This window comes from Esox lucius, chromosome 3 (assembly GCF_011004845.1).
Source record: "Esox lucius isolate fEsoLuc1 chromosome 3, fEsoLuc1.pri, whole genome shotgun sequence".
Lineage (NCBI taxonomy): Eukaryota > Metazoa > Chordata > Actinopteri > Esociformes > Esocidae > Esox > Esox lucius.
This window is the reverse complement of record NC_047571.1, coordinates 10,764,458-10,786,031: the sequence shown is the minus strand read 5'-3', so window position 1 is coordinate 10,786,031 and position 21,574 is coordinate 10,764,458. Positions and strand designations below refer to the sequence as shown.

General features: G+C 41.7%; 1 protein-coding gene across 4 annotated transcripts in view; it reads right to left on the bottom strand.

Moving 5' to 3' along the window:
• Positions 1–13,582, bottom strand: part of tnr (tenascin R (restrictin, janusin)) — a 132,242-nt gene extending 118,660 nt beyond the window's left edge. For 3 of the 4 annotated variants that reach the window (XM_010891321.4, XM_010891325.4, XM_010891324.4), the window contains exon 1: positions 13,350–13,582. The gene's annotated coding sequence lies outside the window, so the exon portion shown is untranslated. Of the gene's footprint in view, positions 1–13,298 lie in introns of all 4 variants that reach the window. The other variant, XM_010891322.4, reaches the window with a different exon arrangement.
• Between the last annotated feature and the right edge of the window lie 7,992 nt (positions 13,583–21,574).

The window sequence follows — 21,574 nt, the reverse complement described above, 5'->3', positions numbered from 1 at the left end:
TTCAGACTTCCCCTGAGGGGGTCTGCATTACATACAGTTGCCTTTAACCCATGAAGAAGTCCCCACATACATGTCGGTAAACTCAATTTAAAAATACATACCTCATTAAATTGTAAAGGAGAGGGTACCGTGCCGCAACTCAATTTCACATCCAGGAGTAAAATGAATTTTCAGATGACACCATCAGTATAATAGAGTTAGAGCCATTAAAAGATGCTTTAGTAAAATGTTGCCTAGACAATAGCCATTTCCTAAGTTCAGTTCAATCCCTGGCCTGTCAAACCGTAGCAACCCGCCGCTAAATTGAATCTCCAGGCGGCCCAGAGCACAGGGGAACTCAGGTGGAATGATTTACCTGTTGAGCAGGCGTGTACTCTCAGCGCCACCATTCGTCTCTGGGAGCCCCGGCATCATCTACCGGAAAGTCATAAAACGATACAGCACCGTTTAAATGGAGGACATCCTTCATTTCTATTGCCGTCAGCCTGGGTTTAGGCTGGCCGCTGGTTCAGACCCTCTGCGTCTCACATGTACGTGGAAGCGGCTGACCATGGGAACACCTCACACTTTTTGCCCATATTGAATAATAATGGTTGGTCCAGAACCACAACGTTCTAGCTTTGGCAGAGGCTAACCGGCCCAGTGATCTCTGGCTCCGTTAGCTCTCAGGGACGGAAGGTAGCCCAGCGGTGAGAAGGACCGATCGGCGGCATAACGGTTGATGGATTGAATCGGCGAGCCGGAAAAAGGTGAAAAACCTGTCGTTCCGTTCCTGATCAAGGAGATTAACGGTAATTGGTCCCAGGTCATTGTTGTTAATCAGGATGTGTTCTTAGTCAACTCGCCTGGTAAAAAAGCTTGTGCTGCAGACAGCCCACGTAAAGCTCCACTGACCACGGCCTTTTGCCAGGAGAGAAAGATATGGGATTAAAATCAATTTCTTTTGAGGCAGCCACCAGCACCATGAACAGGTTAAGCCTTGTAGACCCTGATAAAGGTCTAGGTCCAGTCTAAATAACACTCAGGCAACACGGCCCTGGCCAGTTGTAGATGTACAGGTATGATGTTGGCTCAGTAACATCAGTGCAGCACGTCCAGGTTAAACGGGTAATCCACCCTCAGAAGCAGAAATCACCAACTCCTATATATTGGGAAAGCCTACCTTCTATCAGTGGATAAAATTATTATTTTCACTGTGATTTTTTTTTAAGCAGTTCATGTGCAAAATCAACCGTCTGCATCGCAGTCTCAATTCAGCATAGAGTGTTTAATACTCAATATTAGATTCATCACAAGCTGCAGTCTCATTTTCAGAGGTTCAGTGCGTTGCTCTAGACAACAGCGAGGTTTCAATTTAGACGCACGGCTATACAACAATGACCCTGTTGTTTGGTGTCCAATGGCTACACACCAGTGTTAACAGTGTTGGACACATTTTATTTCCAGAGCAGGAGTCACAGCCGTTATGTCCAGCAGACTCGAGAGGCCCTCTCCACCCCTTGTGCCCTTCATCTGGACTTACCACAGTTCCCATGGCAACCACATCGAGGGGGGGGCGGGGTTGGCTGGGGTCACAAAGTTGAAACATCTGAGGCAAAATTGGAAACTGCTTATACAGGTCTCGACATCTGTAGCTTTGTTTCCAACCGCCGTTTCTCAGACCCCCAAAAAAATCGGGCTGATGAAAAAGGACAGTTCATGCAAACTGATGTTAATTTCTTTGAGAACAATTACTGATTAGATCCCATACTAATGTAGTCTACCCTACGTTTGTATAAGATTTATGATCTGCATAAGGTCTACAAACATGATTATTCTAAACATCCATAATCGTGCCATTGTGTACAAATTTCATTATGGTATTATTCATGGCAGACATTTTGAAATGCCAAAAAGCTACAGCACAATAAATGCACTTAAGGGATTTAGGATGTGGAACTGAAATTCATTTAAATGATATATAGTGGATTAAATGAATCAGCATCGCACCAATGCCCCAAGAGAAGATACTGGAAGGCTCCAGAACATTCCGGAGGCAGCTGGCAGGGCCAAACCATCCTTTGCACAGCTGCCTCCCATCAGGACCTCATCAGGACAGGTATTTTAGGGTTCCAAAGGAGGAGCTCTGGGAGAAAACAAAGAAAGAAGAAGCAAAAGATGCTGGAGAAAATAAGATGATGCGGAAAATGTTGCTGAAGGCAGGAGCGGAAATGCAACACTAAGAAATGCTGCCCTCAATAAGAGGAGGACAGTCAGGAGTGGGTGGGTGCAGAGGCTCCATAGGATTTGACTGGCCATACCAAAACCTTCAAAACCTCCCCCCTAAACAACACAGCCTCGCCCCAAATTCAGGATTTGATTTATTCCCCACTTCCTTTAACCTTTATGTCAATAAAACGCCCTCCAGGGTCCTGAACACGTAATGTGTCTGTTACCTGTGTTAGACTATGAGTAGTTTCTAATACATTTCTCCAGCCCCATCCCAAGCTTTTTACAGAATCTGGGGTGGGGAAAACCATTGGATATTGTTACAAATGCTGATTACTGCTTAAGAAATATATACAATGTTTTAGTGAAACATACAAAGCTTAGGGGTTCTTCAGTTATTTTACAATTTAAAAAGAATTTATCATCCAATTATTTGTGTTTGTTTTGTCACGCTATTCCACAAACATTGACTTTTCTCCACATTTAGGACATTTGCTGTGTGCTTGTAACAGCATGTCTTTTAAACTACCCTAACCATTTTATGAAAAATTAACTTAGTAACCATAAATGCTTTGGCCTCAGAGTTCTGTTTCCACAGTCGTTGAATAAAAACACATGATTGTTCTGAGAAACTTAACAAGGCCTCTGTTTCTGTGTACGGTGGAGGCCAGCTACACGCTGCATGCTGACACGTCTTATATTGAAGTCCACAGGAGTAAAGGAGCACATTTCTTCTCCTGAAAGGACGAGCATGTTGTGTTGCACAGACTACCAATTCCCTCCACCACCTGTTTTCTGCCAGGGGAGGGGCTGCCCAAGACACTCAGATTGGAATAGCACTTAATCAAATCTCGCTCTCCGCCCAGTGACGGATGTACTGAAGGTTTCAAAAACTATAGGGATGTGATGTACCCATACCATACCAGTCAACTTTCCTCACAACACCGCCAGGCGTCTGGTTTCATTTCTCACTGTAACTGTTCATGGCACAAGTCAAACGTTTTAATGTGACACTCTTTTCGGAAACGTGGTGTGAAACAGAGAGGCTTTTACGGAACAGTCATTTGCAACCGCGTGCAAGCCCACAGCAGAAAACTCAGCATCCGAAACGGTGAGTCACGCCAGCGGTTTCTCTTAGCAAGGAAGTCTGGAACAATCAATCACCTGTCTTGTCAAAGTCAGACCAGCAGGTTACTGATGGAGCTCCAACGCCAAACCTTAACAATGATTGCAAGCTGCACCGTGATCGGCCCTGTTGGACAGAATGGGATTCTTACACTGTGAATGTATCCAGTGTGTTTCCAGTCTACACTCTATCCTGGTAACCTAAAAGATGTACATATTTTGGAATCTTCATGTGGGCCTCAGGAGATTTGACTGACCGCTATGGGGATATATTCTGGTCCTATCTGTTTATATGGCCGAGATTTAGACCTTGTTGATCAGAGGCTAAACAGTCCCACAGTGTGTTGCACACTAGTGCCTTTTATCCCAGCAGCCAGAGGGACTTTATTGATCCCTGTCAAATCAGTCCACGCTTTGGAAACGCCTCTGAGCTAGAGGAGAAGTAGGACACTGTTGTTAGCATTAGGATGTTATCACCCCCACCCCGAACCAGGCAGGCAGGCACGCACACAAACACAAACAGGTTGTCAGATATGGCCCAGTAAACAAGGACTAGTTGTTGTCGCATTTGCAAAATGCCTGATACTGACTAACTTTGGACTGGAGTGGAAATCGCCAAAACTGTCCCGCTTAGTCTGAAAAAAATGAAAAGAGCTCCATGAGGCGCAGAAGTGATCAAGTGTTAATACACAAAACATTAAGTGGGTGGACCCGGTCTCAGCCAAGATGGACAGAAAAATGACTTGTAAGTGGCTGTGCTGTCAGCGCAGGGTCCTGGGGTGGTAAAGCAGCTCTCAGTCTACGAGAGTGACTGACTTGGTGGCAAAAAACACTGTAAAAGCTGCCCCAGACACGTCGACACGACAAGGGAATGAATATTCAAAAGTGGATTCAGTTCTGCTATTTGTGCGAACTTCAATGTTTTGGATAAGTGAAACCCGCAACAAACAATGATTTGTAGATGGCACTTATCTAGCACTATTAAGTTTGCGAATGCAAACAGGAATTTAATTAAGGCACAGTTGTGAAGAACTGAAGGAATTCTGTCATTTTCAGTGCTGCCTTCTTTCATTGTTGTGATGTCTTGAAGTCTATATAGTCCAGCTAGGCTTGTGAAGTGTGCATGTCTTACTCATTGAGACTATAATGAATCTGAAACACAACTTCAAAATAATACTTAGTAAAACATCTGAAACATACTGTTGCTTAGTTACCTGTTTAAAAATAAGTATTATAGCAACAACTTTTTATTAAAGAAGTGGGCACATTGACACAGTTAGATTTTTTTTGTCCAACAGTTAAAAGACCTAGTGGGGAATTACTTGCACTGTTCAAGTCTAGTCATCTACTATTGGCTGAATTCCTCAGGATATACCTTGTACCAACAGCATTCTGTGCTGCCATCATTCCACACTGTCCATTTGTCACTATGAATGATTTAAAAGCAAGAAAGTTGGACACACTGAGGCAATCTTATGAAGACTGTGTGATGCAGTGACTTATATGGCCTGTAGACAATTCCGGATTAAAAAGTGTAAGGATAAAACACAAAGGTGTGAAATATCGGAGATGACATAGTGACAAGGGAAACCAAGCAGACAGGTGAACAGGGAGACAACTCCTCTCTATATCCCAGCAACACCCACTGCCTAACAGTCCTGCTGTGAGGGGCTGAAATAGGCACAAACACGAAAGCCATTCCTTTCCCATCCCATTCAAAACGTATATGTTTCTCTCCCCACTGCAATAGGTTTCTATATTGCCTTATTGCTCTGACATACTGATATATTGAAAATTTCTTATAGGGATGGGGGGGGGTTCACTGACCTTTGAAGTGATTTACAATGCTGTGTGTGTGTGTCTGCGCTGGGCGGGTCCAATCCTAGTTTAGGCTCCAACTCGTTTGGACCAATGTTTATAGTGCACAACATGGAGAATAGGATTTAATTTGGGCCCCAGTCAGATCCTTCCTCACTCAGGTCTTACATGAGAGGAATAAGAACAAAGGTAAGTGTTCCAGAGATAACAAAAGGAGCGCATGGGATCTTTCATGGACCTCGGAATATGTGATTTCACCCAATTTCAAGCATGACTGCCTCAATAAGATTCATGCATTCCTTTTTAAATATTTCCCCAAAACATTTATCTAATTCGTTTCATGGCTCCATGCTTTCACATCCTCTCTGGAACATTCACATAGCAAGGGACAAGCGCTTGGACATGGTTAGTATTGCCGGCTAAAGCGACCACAGTAAATAAGAAACATTGCCAGTGGCGCCATACAACGTGAAAACAAATGGTTTAGAGTAGTCATTGTTGGGGTGTATTTTTTACTGTTCATGTTGATAATTGGAAGCCAATTAAGAACCTTATCAAAATGTCTTCCCATACAACACTTAGCATGCCTTTGTTTTTGCTTTCGCTATGGCAACTCCAATTAAAATGATCAAACTTCAAAGGGATCCTCATTTTAAGCAAGCCCAAGCTGGTGAGAACAGAACCCGTCCTACACTGAAAAGGTTGTCGTCTTATCACAAAAGACAGACTTCTCTCTTTCAGCATTCGGATGTCAATGTCATAAGCCTATTCTGGAAACAGAATGTATATGTCATTGAAACAAACACCCATGAAATTAAAATATTATAATTTGTACCTCATTTGTAATTATGTCTGAACGTGAAGAAACTGCCTCAATTATTCAACAACAGTACTGCTTCATCGCATCATGTTTCTTAGCAGTACCACCTCATTAATTAAGAACAGCCCAGTTCTTTCCGTGGACAAGGATTTTAGACGTCATGCCATTGAAATGTCTATAGTGTCATGATGTCTAAGGATATACAGTAAAGGTCAATGCATTTTCCTGGGTCCTACTCTGCTGCGCTTCAGTCCACAAAGTCAATACACATCGAGGTCAAGCCAATATCAAGTGAAATCGGCGGAAATGCGATTTTACTTTACTAACTGTAGAGGACTTGACAAAATAAAGTATTAACTTCATATAGCCAACGTCTAAGGCTACAATAGGTCTTTTCCCCGTGGGTGTCTGCTATACCCGCTCAGCTCTAAAGTCAGTCACGCTGTATCTGTGAAAGATGTTCTCTCTCTCTTTCTCTGAGGCTAGTCTGACATTTGTCCAAACTGACTGAAACAAAGCTCCATGCCAGTGCCAGTGTTCTTCTCTATGAAAAGCTCTTTGCAGTGCACCAGTGACTGAGTGCTGGGATGAGGGGGATAACGGCTCATTGTGCGACCTCTCTGGTTGGACCGGCTCATGTAATGAGAAAAATGAATGCAGACTGACTCGAGGAGTTGTGACTGGTTTTAAACGTTGACGATCAGACTAGGAGTAGGAGGTGTCATTTATTCATTCCTATCTGGTCTGCTTGATGTCAAGCCACAACAGCACGTTCTCTTTTACAGAGCAGGAGAGGGCGTCTCGAATTCGCAGCAACAATCAGAGGTTTATTTGTTCGATTTGGGACCTATATTATATCATGAAAGCCACTTCAGTAGGATTCTGTCAGTTTGATGGATGGAGAAGCACCATAGCACACCAAACACATACATTTTGTTTAGTAGAACGTTTTTTTTTGGCACTGTGTGTCAAAGGTCACTGATCTAAAAATGCTCAGTGATTAGCATTGCAGGGATTCTACAAATGCCAGCAGCTTTCAAGCACAGACAGAAAATGGAATGAAATGTGGAATTTTATATTGCTCTTTACAGGCAATAAGGCCAACCATTTGTTCACCTTTGATCAAAGAATGAACAAAAATATTGATTTTCCTCTCTACCTCTGTCAATCCTCGCTAATACTTTTCAAAGTTTCCAGCTACGTTTTGGCATCCATCCACAAATGCCACCTATTTAAATATGTGTCATTGTTAACGCTCGGGTGTCCGAAGCTCTCTTCAGCGATAAGTGCACATCAATTCAACATGATAACAACAATCTGTTTTTCACCGTCCTCAGTAGAACAATCAGCACTGACTGAACAAGCTGGGTTGATAGATAATGTCCAGGCTTTCAAAACACAGATACTGGTGACACTGTGATGTTGAGAAGTAGTTTTTCTCTCCTTTTAACTACAGAGCAGGAGGGAGATGAGTGAGTTGGCACAAGCCCATAGCTATGTGGGAGCTGTCCTCCATCTGCCCGCACAGATGGGGAGAACTAGCGTCTGAAAGACCACCAACACAAGCAAACCTCATTTATCCTATTTACTGATGAGAGAACACCGACCGATTGTAGCAAACCTCGTCAACCGATTGTAACACCAAAAACCCACAGAACTGAGTGGTTGGGATCCGAATCACAATGAGATTGCCTTGATAAAGCGTTCGAAAGACACATATTCTTCTTTCCTCCGAACGGCCGTACCTCTGTCTGACGCCCACACACACACTTGTACAATTCACACTGGGTGTCTCGCAAAAATGCTCCCGTTTCGATCCATGTGTCAATTAGCAAAAAGGAAGGAAATAGTTTTCAATAATGCACGAAAACATCAATGTGTCTGACCACTGTCTAACTGGAATTGACTGTCGCTCATTTCACAAATGACAATTATCTGATTGGCCTAGAGCTGCAGGGGAGCTGGGAAGCTGACAAGCAAGGCAGACAGGAAAGCAGGATGACAAGAGCGAGAACCATGCAGAAAAGTGTCACCATTGGACTCTCAGTCGGATATCAATTATGTTTGTTTAATTATTGGGTGAATTTAATAAGCGCCACAGCTGTAATTACTACCACTGCCCAAGAGCGATCGGGAAGTAATTTGTTTCAAGCCCTTCTGATATTGCTGAAGCAGAAAATAATGAATACAGCACCTTTTAAATGGTTTCAGTAGCCTCCTGGAGACATAGGAACAGTTCAAACTAGAACAGCCGAAGCATGGTGTCCTGTAGACACTGAGTGTAAACTCTATTCCATCATTTCTTTTTTTCAATTTCCATTCCCAGGCAGCTGCAGTAAGCCACGCGGACATTGGTTCAAAGGTTGGTTGTACGCTGTCTTTTGGCAATATGGATTTGACAACAACAACGAAAGCACCACGACAAGAATGACTAGTGTAAAAGCAACCAGCAGGTCGAGGGCAAAGAAAAATGAAATACAACACATTTCTAAAATAAGAAGCCCTGTATCCTACTAGTGTATCCTGACTATTATTTATTCTTCTGGTTCGGATTAATTAAAATGTGTGTTTTAGCTTTGTGGCGCTATAAATAGAAACCACTCTAATTATGCAAGCATATTTATCTGCCCTGAATGCTTTTGTACTGGGGCTGGTGTGATGAATTGAAGAATTGCTTTGTTTGTGTGCGCGTGTGTGCGTGCGCGTGTGCATGCATACAGAATGGTGATTATGCGTGTGAGCTATAAGAAGTTATTAGGTTAATACCATTCTCTCTAATTGAAGACAGATGGAATCTTCACTGGAACAAATAATTGTTTTACTCCTTCATGTCAATTAACTTGGGAGTGTCAGACATTGACAATGCAATCCTGATTGGTCTCCACATTATATAAAACACACATACTGTAGATTTAAATCAGTAATGAAGTAACACTGGGTTGTGTCCATTCCAGTTATCTAATAAACTATAATATGCAGGATTCGGAAGCAGCATCTGATACTAAGAAACTGATGAGAAGACAAAGAAACTCTAAACACGACAGACATGTTTACTCTTCAGCTAAGGTGTCTCTTGGGTAGATATCTTTCTATCTAAGAACATTCTTTATTGCGGCTCCAAGTTTGAACTTTAAGCCTTTCTCCTCCCTGGAGTCACTGAATGGACCAGAGGTTTTTAGCAAGCATCCTGTTTTTGTTGCTCTTCACACTTGGCATTTAAAGACAGGTTTGATCAAGAAAAGTAGTGAAGCTAAGAGTTGGCAAGCTTAGCAGATGTTTCGTTCCCAGGACAGATCATGGACTGAGGAAATAGGAAAGTATAGCATACTTGAAGCTGTGAAAAAAATGAAATACATCCTATTTCAGTCCACAATCCCGCTAATGAGAAGTTGTTAGCATGGCCCTCCCCTTTTCCTAACATAGGGCGAAAAAAATTGGGATGAAAATAGGTCTCAGGAGACCTCTAGACCCCTAAGGCAAGTGCTTGTAAAATAGTATATTGTATCTTCCTTACGTAAGTATTGATTTTGTAAAGGATCCTACAGCAGGCGGGATCAAGCAGAGATTATACTAAATCATACCAACGGGGGGTGATGAAGAGACAAAAAAAAGAACTTCATCAACTATAATAGTAAATAGGTCAAAATGTTGTACGTTTTATGATGAGATTTAAAGACACATTCAGAGAATTTAGGTCACTGGTTAAAGTGTGGATATTGTGTACTATGTCACATATATTCCAGTATGTGCCTCATGTCATCAAATCCACTTGCTTTCAAGCTTGGAATTGCATGGTTTTCTTAGGTATGATACCACACAAACAATATATGACACATCCAGTTTCAGTTGCAGGTTTAAAAGAAGTCTGCCATTTGCAATATTCCCAAAATGCATCTTTAAGAAGTTAACACAATAGCGAAGAGAAATGAAAGTGGGCCCATCTTTAATATTGTTTTTAGTTGAGAGATGGATGCGCTCCCTTCTCATTTCTACACCATTTTATTGCTCTCCCATTACCATTCGCTGGTGTTCTATCTATACCAGAAATAACATACTGTACTGAATTTAAGGAGCATTAAACCTAATCCCAACCTGTCCAGCTACTGTAAATCACATTTGATTGATGCATTTCTCCCCATTTCCTTTGAGTTTATGGCACGACCAACCGCCCAGTTAGCCCAGGCATGATCAAACAGAAGCTGATGAGACAAATGTTCTTTGTTACAGAGTTGTAGGTCAGTAACTGGTTTGTTTTTTGGCCATCCATCGATTGCTGAGTTTCTCTGCTCAGCACTGCTATTCAAAGCAAGCTGTGGGCAGTCAGAATCTTCCTTAACGCATCAGACTGCTGACTTGTTGCTCGCCCACTGTCATTTAGCATTTATCATAGTCTGGTATCATTTTTTTCACTCAATGAGCATGCAGGCTTGAATGCTGGAATAAAGGAGGAGCGCAGACAGTGAGCGCTCCTGTGCAGCGTGCCCAGGGCAGCCAAACAGAAACGGCCCTGATAAGATCTGCATAATTAATATATTCATCATCAACACGTTAATGAAGACGGCCTCGGTTGAACTTCAACACTAGGGCTCTGTTGTCCGGAGGATCGTCAGGAGCTTTTATATCCCTGGGCCAGACGCCCAGCAACCACGGCAAGCCTGTGCACTCCGGCTCCCCCCACTGGGCAAGCCTCGCTACCACAGGTGCATAATAACACACTACATTGAGCAATTGAAACAAGCCTCTTGTTTTAACTCACGGCACGCCGCCACGGGGACATGTGGGTAGGAAGATTCACATTTTGCTGTTTTGGGATTCCTATGCCGATGTTGCGAAATGGAAATGCGCTTGTGGCTTTTTCAGGGTACGGTAGAGACAAATCAGTGCAGGGTCTACAGAGCATTTATCAAACAGATTGAGAAAATGACAGAACGGACCATGGCTAGCACATAGGAATGAACAGGGGAGTGGGCTGGAGCGGTAGAATGTACGGAGGCATTCACAGAGCACCCTCTCTGCTCTGGATCATCCCAGTGCACTGTGTCCATCCACTGTCGTTAGCTAACGACCCCTGATTGCACCTTTTATAAAATAAAACAAGCCGTGAAGTGGGAGAAGATGATAGATGCGACCACATACTGCTCAGAAGTCCTCAGTTGCACTTTTGTTCATGAAGCTGTTCATCACTCTGTCAGTTTCTTTATTATAGGGGCCCACAATTGTACAGATTTAATGGATCTGGCTTTTTGCTATTGTGCACACCTGGACAGAGTTTTGGCAGCCCTGTTGGTTTGAATACATTACCTACAGTAATTGATGGTGCAAGTGAATGAAATACCTGCAACTGGAATGTGAAATAACGAGGAGTAATGGGGGAAATTTTCCTAACACAATCAGCACTGGTGCAACCAAGAACTAAATCCCCAAGATTGAAATATTATGTTAATGATTAATTACCACATAGACCAACATCATCTTGTTGTTTGGCTACCCACTGGCACACTGGTAAATATTAATTATTCACATAGAGAGAAAAGAAATGGTCCTGAGCTCTAGAGAAATGCAATAAACTGAGAGGGAAAAAAGAGCACCTCTAAATGATGTGAATATTTTTAACCTAGCTTAACAAACGAGTCAATTTTTTAAGTGTCATTAATGAACAACAAAAGTCCACACGGAATATGTTATTTCGTTTTTTTCCATCTATCCCCCAACCCTATGGCAACAGGGGTTCCTCTCTGTGATGTTCAACCATTACATCCATCTTCACATTCACTGATCTCTGTACGGTTAGCAAGCCATTCACAAGGTATGGATGGATCTGTACTTAGTGGCTGACATAGCGAGAATGTTATCTACATTTTCAGACTTTGGGAATCCTTTGTAAAGGATGGCTCGGGCTAATGACAGAGAGACACAGGGGAGAAGGAAATCAGCGGCTGAGAGGTATGATGAATCCTCAGACTGATTACCTTCTACCTGGAGATTCACAGCCAGCCTACATCCACAGAGAACACAACACAAAGGTGGTGTCTAAAAATAACCAAATGATATCTCAGTGACAGCAGAAAAAGATGAGGGTCCTTTCTGCAACGGTCTGAGGTCTCTCTTCAGTAAATCATCTGAAAAGGTAAGTCCTAGGATAGCCTCTTACCAGATTTTAGAATCACCAACAATAAACCACCAATCTCTGGCCCATGGATAATATGCCAACCACCCTTCAACAAATTAGACAGCCAAGATCTATGGTATATTTCATTAAATATCCCTAACATTTCCAAAGAGAATGCAGCACACCAAGTTACCCGAAACTGACTGTCATAAGCTCACAGTATTACAAAATAACTGGATGTTATTTTCTTATATATATAAAATAATCATATCCGTTAAGGTTCTGAGAGTAATGTGATCAAGACTCCATGGCTCAGGGGTGGTTCTGCTGTTAAAAGTTAAAAGAAAGAAGCTTTGGATCTGGCACATCGCAACTTTTCATCAATGAACGGCAGGTGAAACATTGACTTCCTTTGAAGTTTTTCAGGGGGAAAATGTCAGTATTTCACAAAAAAGGACAACCCATACTTTTGTTGCCAAGTGATCCATTCGCAACCCTCAGAACCCACCATCATTTTGACATCGGTGTGCCACTTGAACTGAGGATATATTAGCAGGGGAACACTATTAAAAATAATCCTATCCACATTATGAGCCAAAAGAAAAGCCCACACAATAAAAGTCCCACAATATGCGTTGCTCCAAAATCGATTAGACACACATGAGATGAGACATCAAACTTTGTTAAAGGTAGACCCTCGCATCGTTTACTCGTTTTGAGATAAAAGGGATATACAGTATCTATACATGTTATTGACTTTGCTATAAACAGAATAATAATGCTACAAAAGGAAGGTGTGGAACAGCATAATATATTTTAAATAAAAGTGAACATAGATAATTGTTTGTGATATGTAATCTGTTGGCCAACAAAGTGTGTGATGTTTAATTTCAGAAATACAAAGGTTTCAATGATTGAATAATATTCAGTGAATGATATGAAAAAAACATTAATTTTAGATGAGAAATTGTTCTAGTGCTTAGGGAAATGGTCTGTGTTAACAATAGAGGGCTTTAGTGTCTATTTATTGTCAGATATCCAGTACCTTTTACAGGGTCATAAACCTGATATTGTTGTGGCCCTCTTGCTCAGCATAATTATGTTTCGACTGAGAACATTAATTTGTTACCTAGCTCCCCTTAAGGTGAAACTCTCGCCAGGAACGGGGTTACACCTGCCATCAATCTCTCCATAATTTAAACATGCAGTCCAACTTACCAAGTTGGAGAAATCAGATGGATGAAAAATTCAAATGTGCCTTTGATTTACCTCTCGTCTCCCTCTGATGCTGGTCCCTCTTCCTTGCTGTACACTGATCTCCAAGAGGCTCCTCACTCTCCCAGTGTCTTTTGGTCGACTGAATCGATCCCTCAGCCAAGTGCTATGTAGCCCTGTAGTCAGTGCTGCTACGACGCGAGCTCTCGTCTCACTCTCTCGCGCTGCCTCTCTCGGCTGCAGTGGGGAAGCTGGGCAATGTGTGCTCCTCAATCTTGCTCTCTCCTTCTCCCCCCCCCGCCCTCTCACTCTGACTCCCTCTCTCCCCCACTAACTCGGACTCTTTCTCGCTCTCTTTCTCGCTTCTCCTCAATGTAATGCACTGATCTCTCTCTGTCTGTCTGTCTGTGCTGCTCCTCTGGTGGCGCTGCCCCTAGTGGCCATTGCAGACGCTGCTCACAGCTGCCTCACTCCGATTCTCCCAGCTCAGCACCCACTGAGGAGGGGCAGCTGGCAAGAGGGGGCATGGAGGCATGTACGACGCCTCTGAAGAACGAAGTGCAAGCTGGGCTGTCAGCAGGCGGCGAGATCCCTGCCTTGTTATGCTGTAACAGAGATGTTGAACTAATGTTTCAGCAGGCAATCCTAAACAATGACAGTGTACACGAGAAGGTGGGCAGGCACTCACTGATGCTTCTAGCCTGTAGGTACAGCATATCAACGGGATGATGAGGATGTCGTAAAGGTTCTGGTTGAAGTGCAGCAAGAATGAAGTGTACCGATTGACCATTAACGCCTTTCCTTTTGTACATTTACATGTACTGTGTACCCGCTATAAAACAGATGTATGTTGTCTGGTGCTTGGTTCTCATTCAAATGGATTTTGCCCTTCTTCTTGCTGGACTGGCACAGGTAATGATGTTGGTGGTCCTGCTTGCTAGAATTAGGTCCCTTCTTTAACTGTCGCTATAACGCCGTAACAGCATTTCTGTCCACTCACAGAAACAGACCAGCCTTGCCTCAAGCCTTAGCTTCTGCACAAAGGTTTTGACAATATGGTATATGGTCTCTTTTAAACTGTTTGATTTGAAATCTGAATGCTGATTGGCTGATAGCTGTGTTTTATGAGACTGTATACCACAGGTATGACATCACATCACTTTTTACTGCTTTAATTGCATTGGTAGTGGTTTATAAGAGCAATAAAGCATCCTGTGGTTTTCTGACATATTGTCAATATAAACGGGTAAGCGCTGGCATCACTCTGCGGTGCCTCATTCATAGGAACAGCCCTGAGCCATGGTATATTGGCCATATACAACACAACCTCATGACATATTATGTATACCACAGCTATCAGCCAATCAGAATTCAGGATTAAAACCTGAAGAGTTTATTATTTTACAATAAGATATTTCTCATCAACTTACTACTAAAAGCTATTGTCATGATTATGACTGAATCAAACATGTTTTAGGTTTCACCAAATAGTAGCTCACCTACAGTCGTGCTCATAAGTTTGCATACCCTGGCAGAAATTGTGAAATGTTGGCATTGATTTTGAATATATGACTGATCATGCAAAAAAAAAGAAATTTTAAGGATAGTGATCATATGAAGCAATTTATTATCACAGTTGTTTGGCTTGTTTTTAAATCAGAATGACAACAGAAATCACCCAAATGGCCCTGATCAAAAGTTTACATAACCTTGAATGTTTGGCCTTGTTACAGACACACAACTTGAGACACACAGGTGAAAATGGTCATTAAAGGTCAATTTCCCACACCTGTGGCTTTTTAAATTGCAATTAGTGTCTGTGTATAAATAGTTAATTACTTTGTTAGCGCTCACGTGGATGCACTGAGCAGGCTAGATACTGAGCCATGGGGAGCAGAAAAGAATTGTCAAAAGACCTGTGTAACAAGGTATGGAACTTTATAAAGATGGAAAAGGATATAAAAAGATATCCAAAGCCTTGCAAATGCCAGTCAGTACTGTTCAATCACTTACTAAGAAGTGGAAAATTCAGGGATCTCTTGATACAAAGCCAAAGTCAAGTAGACAAAGAAAGATTTCAGCCAAAACTGCCAGAAGAATTGTTCGGGATACAAAGAAAAACCCTGAGGTAACCTCAGGAGAAATATCGAGCCACTCTAGGGAGATCTCAAACATTCATTCAAGGTGACCAAAGACTTTGCATGACCTGGAGGCATTTTGCCAAGATGAATGGGCAGCTATACCACCTGCAATAATTTGGGGCCTCATATACAACTCTTACAAAAGACTGCACGCTGTCACTGATGCTAAAGGGGGCAATACACAGTATTAAGAACAAAGGGTATGCAGACATTTGAACAGGGGTCAGTAAAAAGAAAATCTTTGTTGCCATGTTTTGTTTGATGATTGTGCCATTCTGTTATGACCTACAGTTGAATGTGAATCCCATAAGAAATAAAAAACATGTTTTGCCTGTTCACTCATATTTTCTTTGAAAATGTTACATATATTACCAATTCTCCAAGGGTATGCAAACTTTTGAGCACAACTGTAACAAGCAAGCTTAAGTTCCCTACCTTTTAAGTTACTATACACGTGACAGCATTTTCTAGCTAGATGGTTAGCAAATGTAAGTTAAGAAACATGTTGATCCCAGTTAGTTACAGAGAGTGGTAAACAGCCTGATATTGAGAGAATGCGCTTTTATGTAGTTGACAATCTTTATCGCAGTCTCAAGGACATGTTTAAGTTCTGGGTTGAGTGTTTTGCTCGCTAGAGCTTCTCTGTGTATAATGTACAATGCGTGAAATTTACGTGAGGTGCCACTAGTAACTTGCTTTCAGATCTTTCCTTTCCCCTGCATCGCTCCAGCATCGTCTGTACACACACCGAAGCACTCGTCCCAAGACAGTCCCTTTTCTTTTAGTTTGTCGCCAAATTTTGTGACAATGTCCTCGCCTGTGCATGTTCACTCCAGTGGGGTGCAAAACAGTATGTCCTCGTTAAGTTTTCCGTCAAAACTGTATCTGACAAATACAAGCAGCTGGGAAGAGTTTGATACATCTGTGGATTCATCTAACTGTAAAGCATATTTCCATGACAGAGATGCGCCGGGCAATAGTCCCGTTAGACAGCGGCACAGATTCTAGCCCACGGGACAGTTTATCCCCATGCATAGCCAGACTTTTATAGCTATAGCAGCAGGGTTTGATAAGGGTTTCCCCGATCGCGTGTGGCTTTTTTGCCTTTGCAATTAAATATGCCACCTCAAATGACGCGAGAGAGGGGTGCTTTATTTTTCAAGTGTCGTAGCATTTTTACAGGCTTTAGGCTTCCGTGTGGAAGCATGTTAGTGCACACTACACATTGGGTATGTTGTACTTCGTTTGATGATGGCACGTGTGAATCCATACTGAATAAATTCCTTTCAATACTTTCGACACTTTGAGGAAGGCTGATCCGACTGCTGATGGATGTCCTCCTTATGCACACGCCGGTTTCTTCCTGTACCTGAGGTGGAAGGCCTTTCAGACGGTGGTGCTTCTCTGCTCTCCTCCACTGGCATCTCCGCAGGCCTCTCTCTGCTTTGTCTTTGGTCAATATTAACCAATGTTTAAAATAATATTCAAAGCTGAATGCCTAAAAAAATACCTACGTGCACATGTCAGAATGTATAACACGGTGCTGTAAATTGACCTGCTGCAACTGATGTATGTCGGTAATCTGTTGTAATCGCCTCAGGGGTCACAAGGGAAAAAGGGAAATCAAAAGGCTGATGCCTTTTTTATTTGCATGCATTAATTAAACTACTATTTTTAACTTTTGTTAAGATTATGGCTAAAATATGCTATTTCTAATTGTTTTAAAATGTTCCTTGATTTCTGGAAATCATCTCGCAACCACCCCCCCCCCCCCCCCCCTTCTTTGGGAACCACTGCTGTAGATGATGAGATCGACAAACTATTCTTAAATTGTTGCATTGTCTTTCACAGAGCGGTGAACTCCTCCCCATCTTTACTTATACTCTCTGGGATGCTCTTTTTATACCCAATTATTTTACTGACCTGTTGCCAATTAATATATTTAGTTGTGATATGTTCAACTTTTCTTGCCCCTCGCCCCAGCTTTTTTGAAATACGTTGCTGCCGTCAAATTGGCATCAAAGTGGGCACCTTTTTTTCAGGATATTTTTTATCTCTGTTTCAACATTTGATATGTTGTCTTTGTACTATTTACTATTGAATATAGGGTTTAAATGATTTGCACATCATTGCATTCTGTTTTTCTTTACTGTTTACACATTTTCTGTTTTTGGAAACAGGGTTGTTCCATGGAACATTTCTGTAAGGGATGGTGAACACTGGTGTGGAATAATAAAACGTAATACCTTGGGTTGGTGACACAATAGAGGAAGCAGCCTTGGAGAATATTGGAGTAATATCTTGAATTCATTAATGCAGTAAGTCTCCAAATACATCATTGAGGTTTCAAACAAACCTTTTTGGTGTGATATCTTGGGATCGGAGCATGAGTGGTTGCTGTTCCATACAGAAGTCAGGTGGCTTTCACGAGGGAATATGCTCAGCAACCTGTATGAGCTGCTGGACGAAGTGCACTTATTTCTTATGGAGCATGGCTCCCAGCTCTCTGACCACCTTACTGATCCTGACTGGTTAACAAGGCTAGCGTATTTGTCTTGCATATTTGAAAAACTAAATGGACTTAATATGTCATTGCAAGGTGAAAACACAAGCATCCTGTCGCTGAATGATAAAATCCACACATTCACCAGAAAACTTGAGCGCTGGACTGATCGAATAGAAATGGGTAAGATTGATGTGTTTTCTAAGCTGGGCAAATTCATGGAGGAAATTGAACTGAGTGATAACATAGTGAATAAGTCTATCACTACCCACCTTCAAGACCTCCTGGAGCACTTTAACAAGTACTTCCCAGAGGAAAAAGCTCCAGAACAATATGACTGGATAAGATCACCATTCACTGTAACTACAGCAAACCACCTGACATCCAACCAGGAGGACGCATTAGTTGAACTGGCAAGCGACCGAACATTAAAGGCAGCATTTAATACCAAGACACTGGCTGAGATTTGGATTTCAGTTGAGAGGGAATACCCACAGCTATCTAAGGCAGCTATGGATGTACTGTTGCCGTTTGGTAGTACTAACTTGCGAAAATACTTACTCATGTACATTAAAGATAAATACAGATTGTGACTGAACATGGAGGATGATCTGTGAGTGGTGGTCTCCAAAATTAAACCAAGAATGGACTTGCTGTGCTCCAAGCATTGTGCCCACACATCTCAACAGGTGAGGTTAACGTTGAAATGGAAGTAATGAATGAATTACAAAAGAATATTATTATGGTTGTTACGCTGTTGTGTTCTTTTGTGTTGTCATTATGCTCTCATTTGGATAAACTAGCTCAGAAAGTTTGTATACTTTAACCACCTCCGTGGATGCGGGGGTCGCGAGTCACTGGCACCATTATTTTAGGGGTCGTGGGCTGAAATGTTTGGGAACCCCTGATCTATGGTACATAATATCACAATCTGGAAAAATCTCTGTATGCAAGAGACAAGGCCCAAAACCAATATTGGATGACCATAATCTTCTGGCCATCAGGCGGCACTGCATTAACAGACATGATTCTGTAGTGGAAATCACTGCACAGGCTCAGGAACACTTCTGAAAACCATTGTCCGTGAACACAATGTACGTCGCTGCATCCACAAATGCAAGTTAAAACTTAACCATGCAAAGAAGAAACCATATATAAAACAAAATCCAGAAACATGAAGTGAAATGGAAAACTGTCCAGTGGTCTGATTAATAAAAACTTGAAATTATTTTTTGGGAATCATGGACAATGTGTCTTCCAGGCTAAAGAGGAGAGGAACCATCCAGCTTGTTATCAGTGTACAGTTCACAAGCATCTATGATGGTATGGGGGTGCATTAGTGGACATGGCATGGGTGATTTGCACATCTGTGAAGAAACCATTAATGCTGAACAATATATACACAGGCTTTGGAGTAACATATCTTTTTCAGGTAACGGCTTGCTTTTTTCAGCAAGACAATGCCAAACCACATTCTGCACGTCTTACAACAGCATGGCTCCATGGTAAAAGCCTGCCTGCAGTCCAGACCGGTCACCCATTGAAAACATTTGGCCATTATGAAATGAAAAATAAGATATCGAACAGCTGAAATCCTTTAACAAGCAATAATGGGAATACATTTCACTTTCTAAACTACAGCAGTTGGTCTCCTCAGTTCTCAAACACTTACAGAGCATTGTTAAAAGAAGAGTTGATGCAACACAGTGGTCGACATGCTGCCAACTTATTTGATACGTGTTGCTGGCATTACATTCAAAATGGGCATGAATTCTTCCAAAAACAATTTCTCAGTTTCAACATTTGATATGTTGTCTTTGTACTATTTTCAATTAATTATAGGGATACATTTGCACATCACTGCATTCTGTTTTTATTTGCATTTTATGCAGCTTCTCAATGTTTTATGGAAATGGGGTTGTATAATGAAAATTAAATGGTAATTCCATGTATACCATAGAAATACTGTGGTATTTTCATACACACTATGGTACTTTGGTAATTGCAACAGACCCATTGTTGTTTCTGTAATGTAAACATTGTATAACATATTAAATGTTAATACTATTTAACGAGATATCATGGTACTTAGATGTTTATAGTCCCATATATGGCTGGAAAATAAAATGGTATTTGAACCCTGTACCCTGGTATTTTCCATAGAGTGACAAAAGTACCATGAAAGTACCTTTTTACATTCTGATGGAGTTAACTAAAACAGGTATTCCCACCAACAGTGGTTAATTACACAGCTGTAGTAGAAGAGCGCTGAGACAAGGGGGAAAAAATGTGTGCTGTATCTTTTTTTATAACCAAAAAATATTTTATCCTGAAATAAATGGTACAAAAAAAATTCTTTGCTACCCTGGAAATTACTGAGTTAAGAACATTTTGTGAGCATTTTTTTTTTTTGGAATCCAATCAAAATGCAACAGCATTTCCTACAGAGACGAAAATAATATTCAGAAGCACCATGATATGTGCCAAAACTAAACATCTGTTCTTGCAGATAAAGAGATGCATAGGGTGTCAGTACTGTGGCAATACTTACATTTGACATTTTAGTAATTTAGTAGATTCATTCAGAGCGACTTACAGTTAGTGCTTTCATCTTAAGATAACTAGTTGGGACAAAAACTCAGTTACAGTAAGTAGGCAGGGCCGTAGCTAACATGGGGAAAGGTGGTGATGATTCAAAACGTACGCCAGGATATCCAGGCATATATCTTTTCAGGGTGCCCAGAATTGCTGGCAACAGCCCTGGGGGAAGAATTTAGGTAATTTAGCAGGCGCTCTTATCCAGAGAGAGCTTTTTTCTAGTTCGGAAGCCCTGATGGATCACACTGTCGAAGGCAGCAGATAGATTTAGGAGTATGAGAACAGAGGAGAGTAAACTCAGGCAGTGTGAAGAGCCTCTGTGACAAAGAGGACAGCGGTCTCACTAGAGTGACCCCTCTTGAATCCTCACTAGTTAGAGGAAATCGATCTGAGCAAGATAACTGGAGAGTTGGTCAGAGACAGCATACTCAATTGTTTTAAAAGAGGAAAGATGGGTGTACTGGTCTTTAGTGTTCACGTATGAGGTATCAAGTGTTTCTTGGGGATGGGAGTGACTCTGACCATCTAGGAGCCAGTGTTCAGAAAAGATGAGGAGAAAAAAAAAATGGAAGGACTTGAGATGGTCTGGAGTGGGGATGGTGTCAAAGTGGTAGCATGTCAGGTGACCCTAACCACTAGTTGCGGTCATTTGGCACAATTTAGAACTCCCCCGGCGACCTCCAGCCAATAGTTGTAGTATATGAAGTCCAAAGTAAACACAGCTTAATCACACTGTTTCCTAATTACCAAACCCACAATCATTTGATTCAAGTGAGCAGCATTCAGTTCCAATTAAGTGCCTTGTTCAGGGGCACAACAGATTTGTTTATCTTGATGGCTCAGGGATTAGGACCAGCAACGTTTTGGTTATCACTAGGTTATCTACCACCGGAGTTGAGAGTGATTGTAGGTGTTACAGACCTAATTATGCACGACAGTAGTATTTCTTTAATTTGGCACTGGGAAAATTCAACCAATGATCTCTGTTTGCATCATAGAGGTAAGGCTTTTCAAACCTCAAAACTTGTTTTTACAGA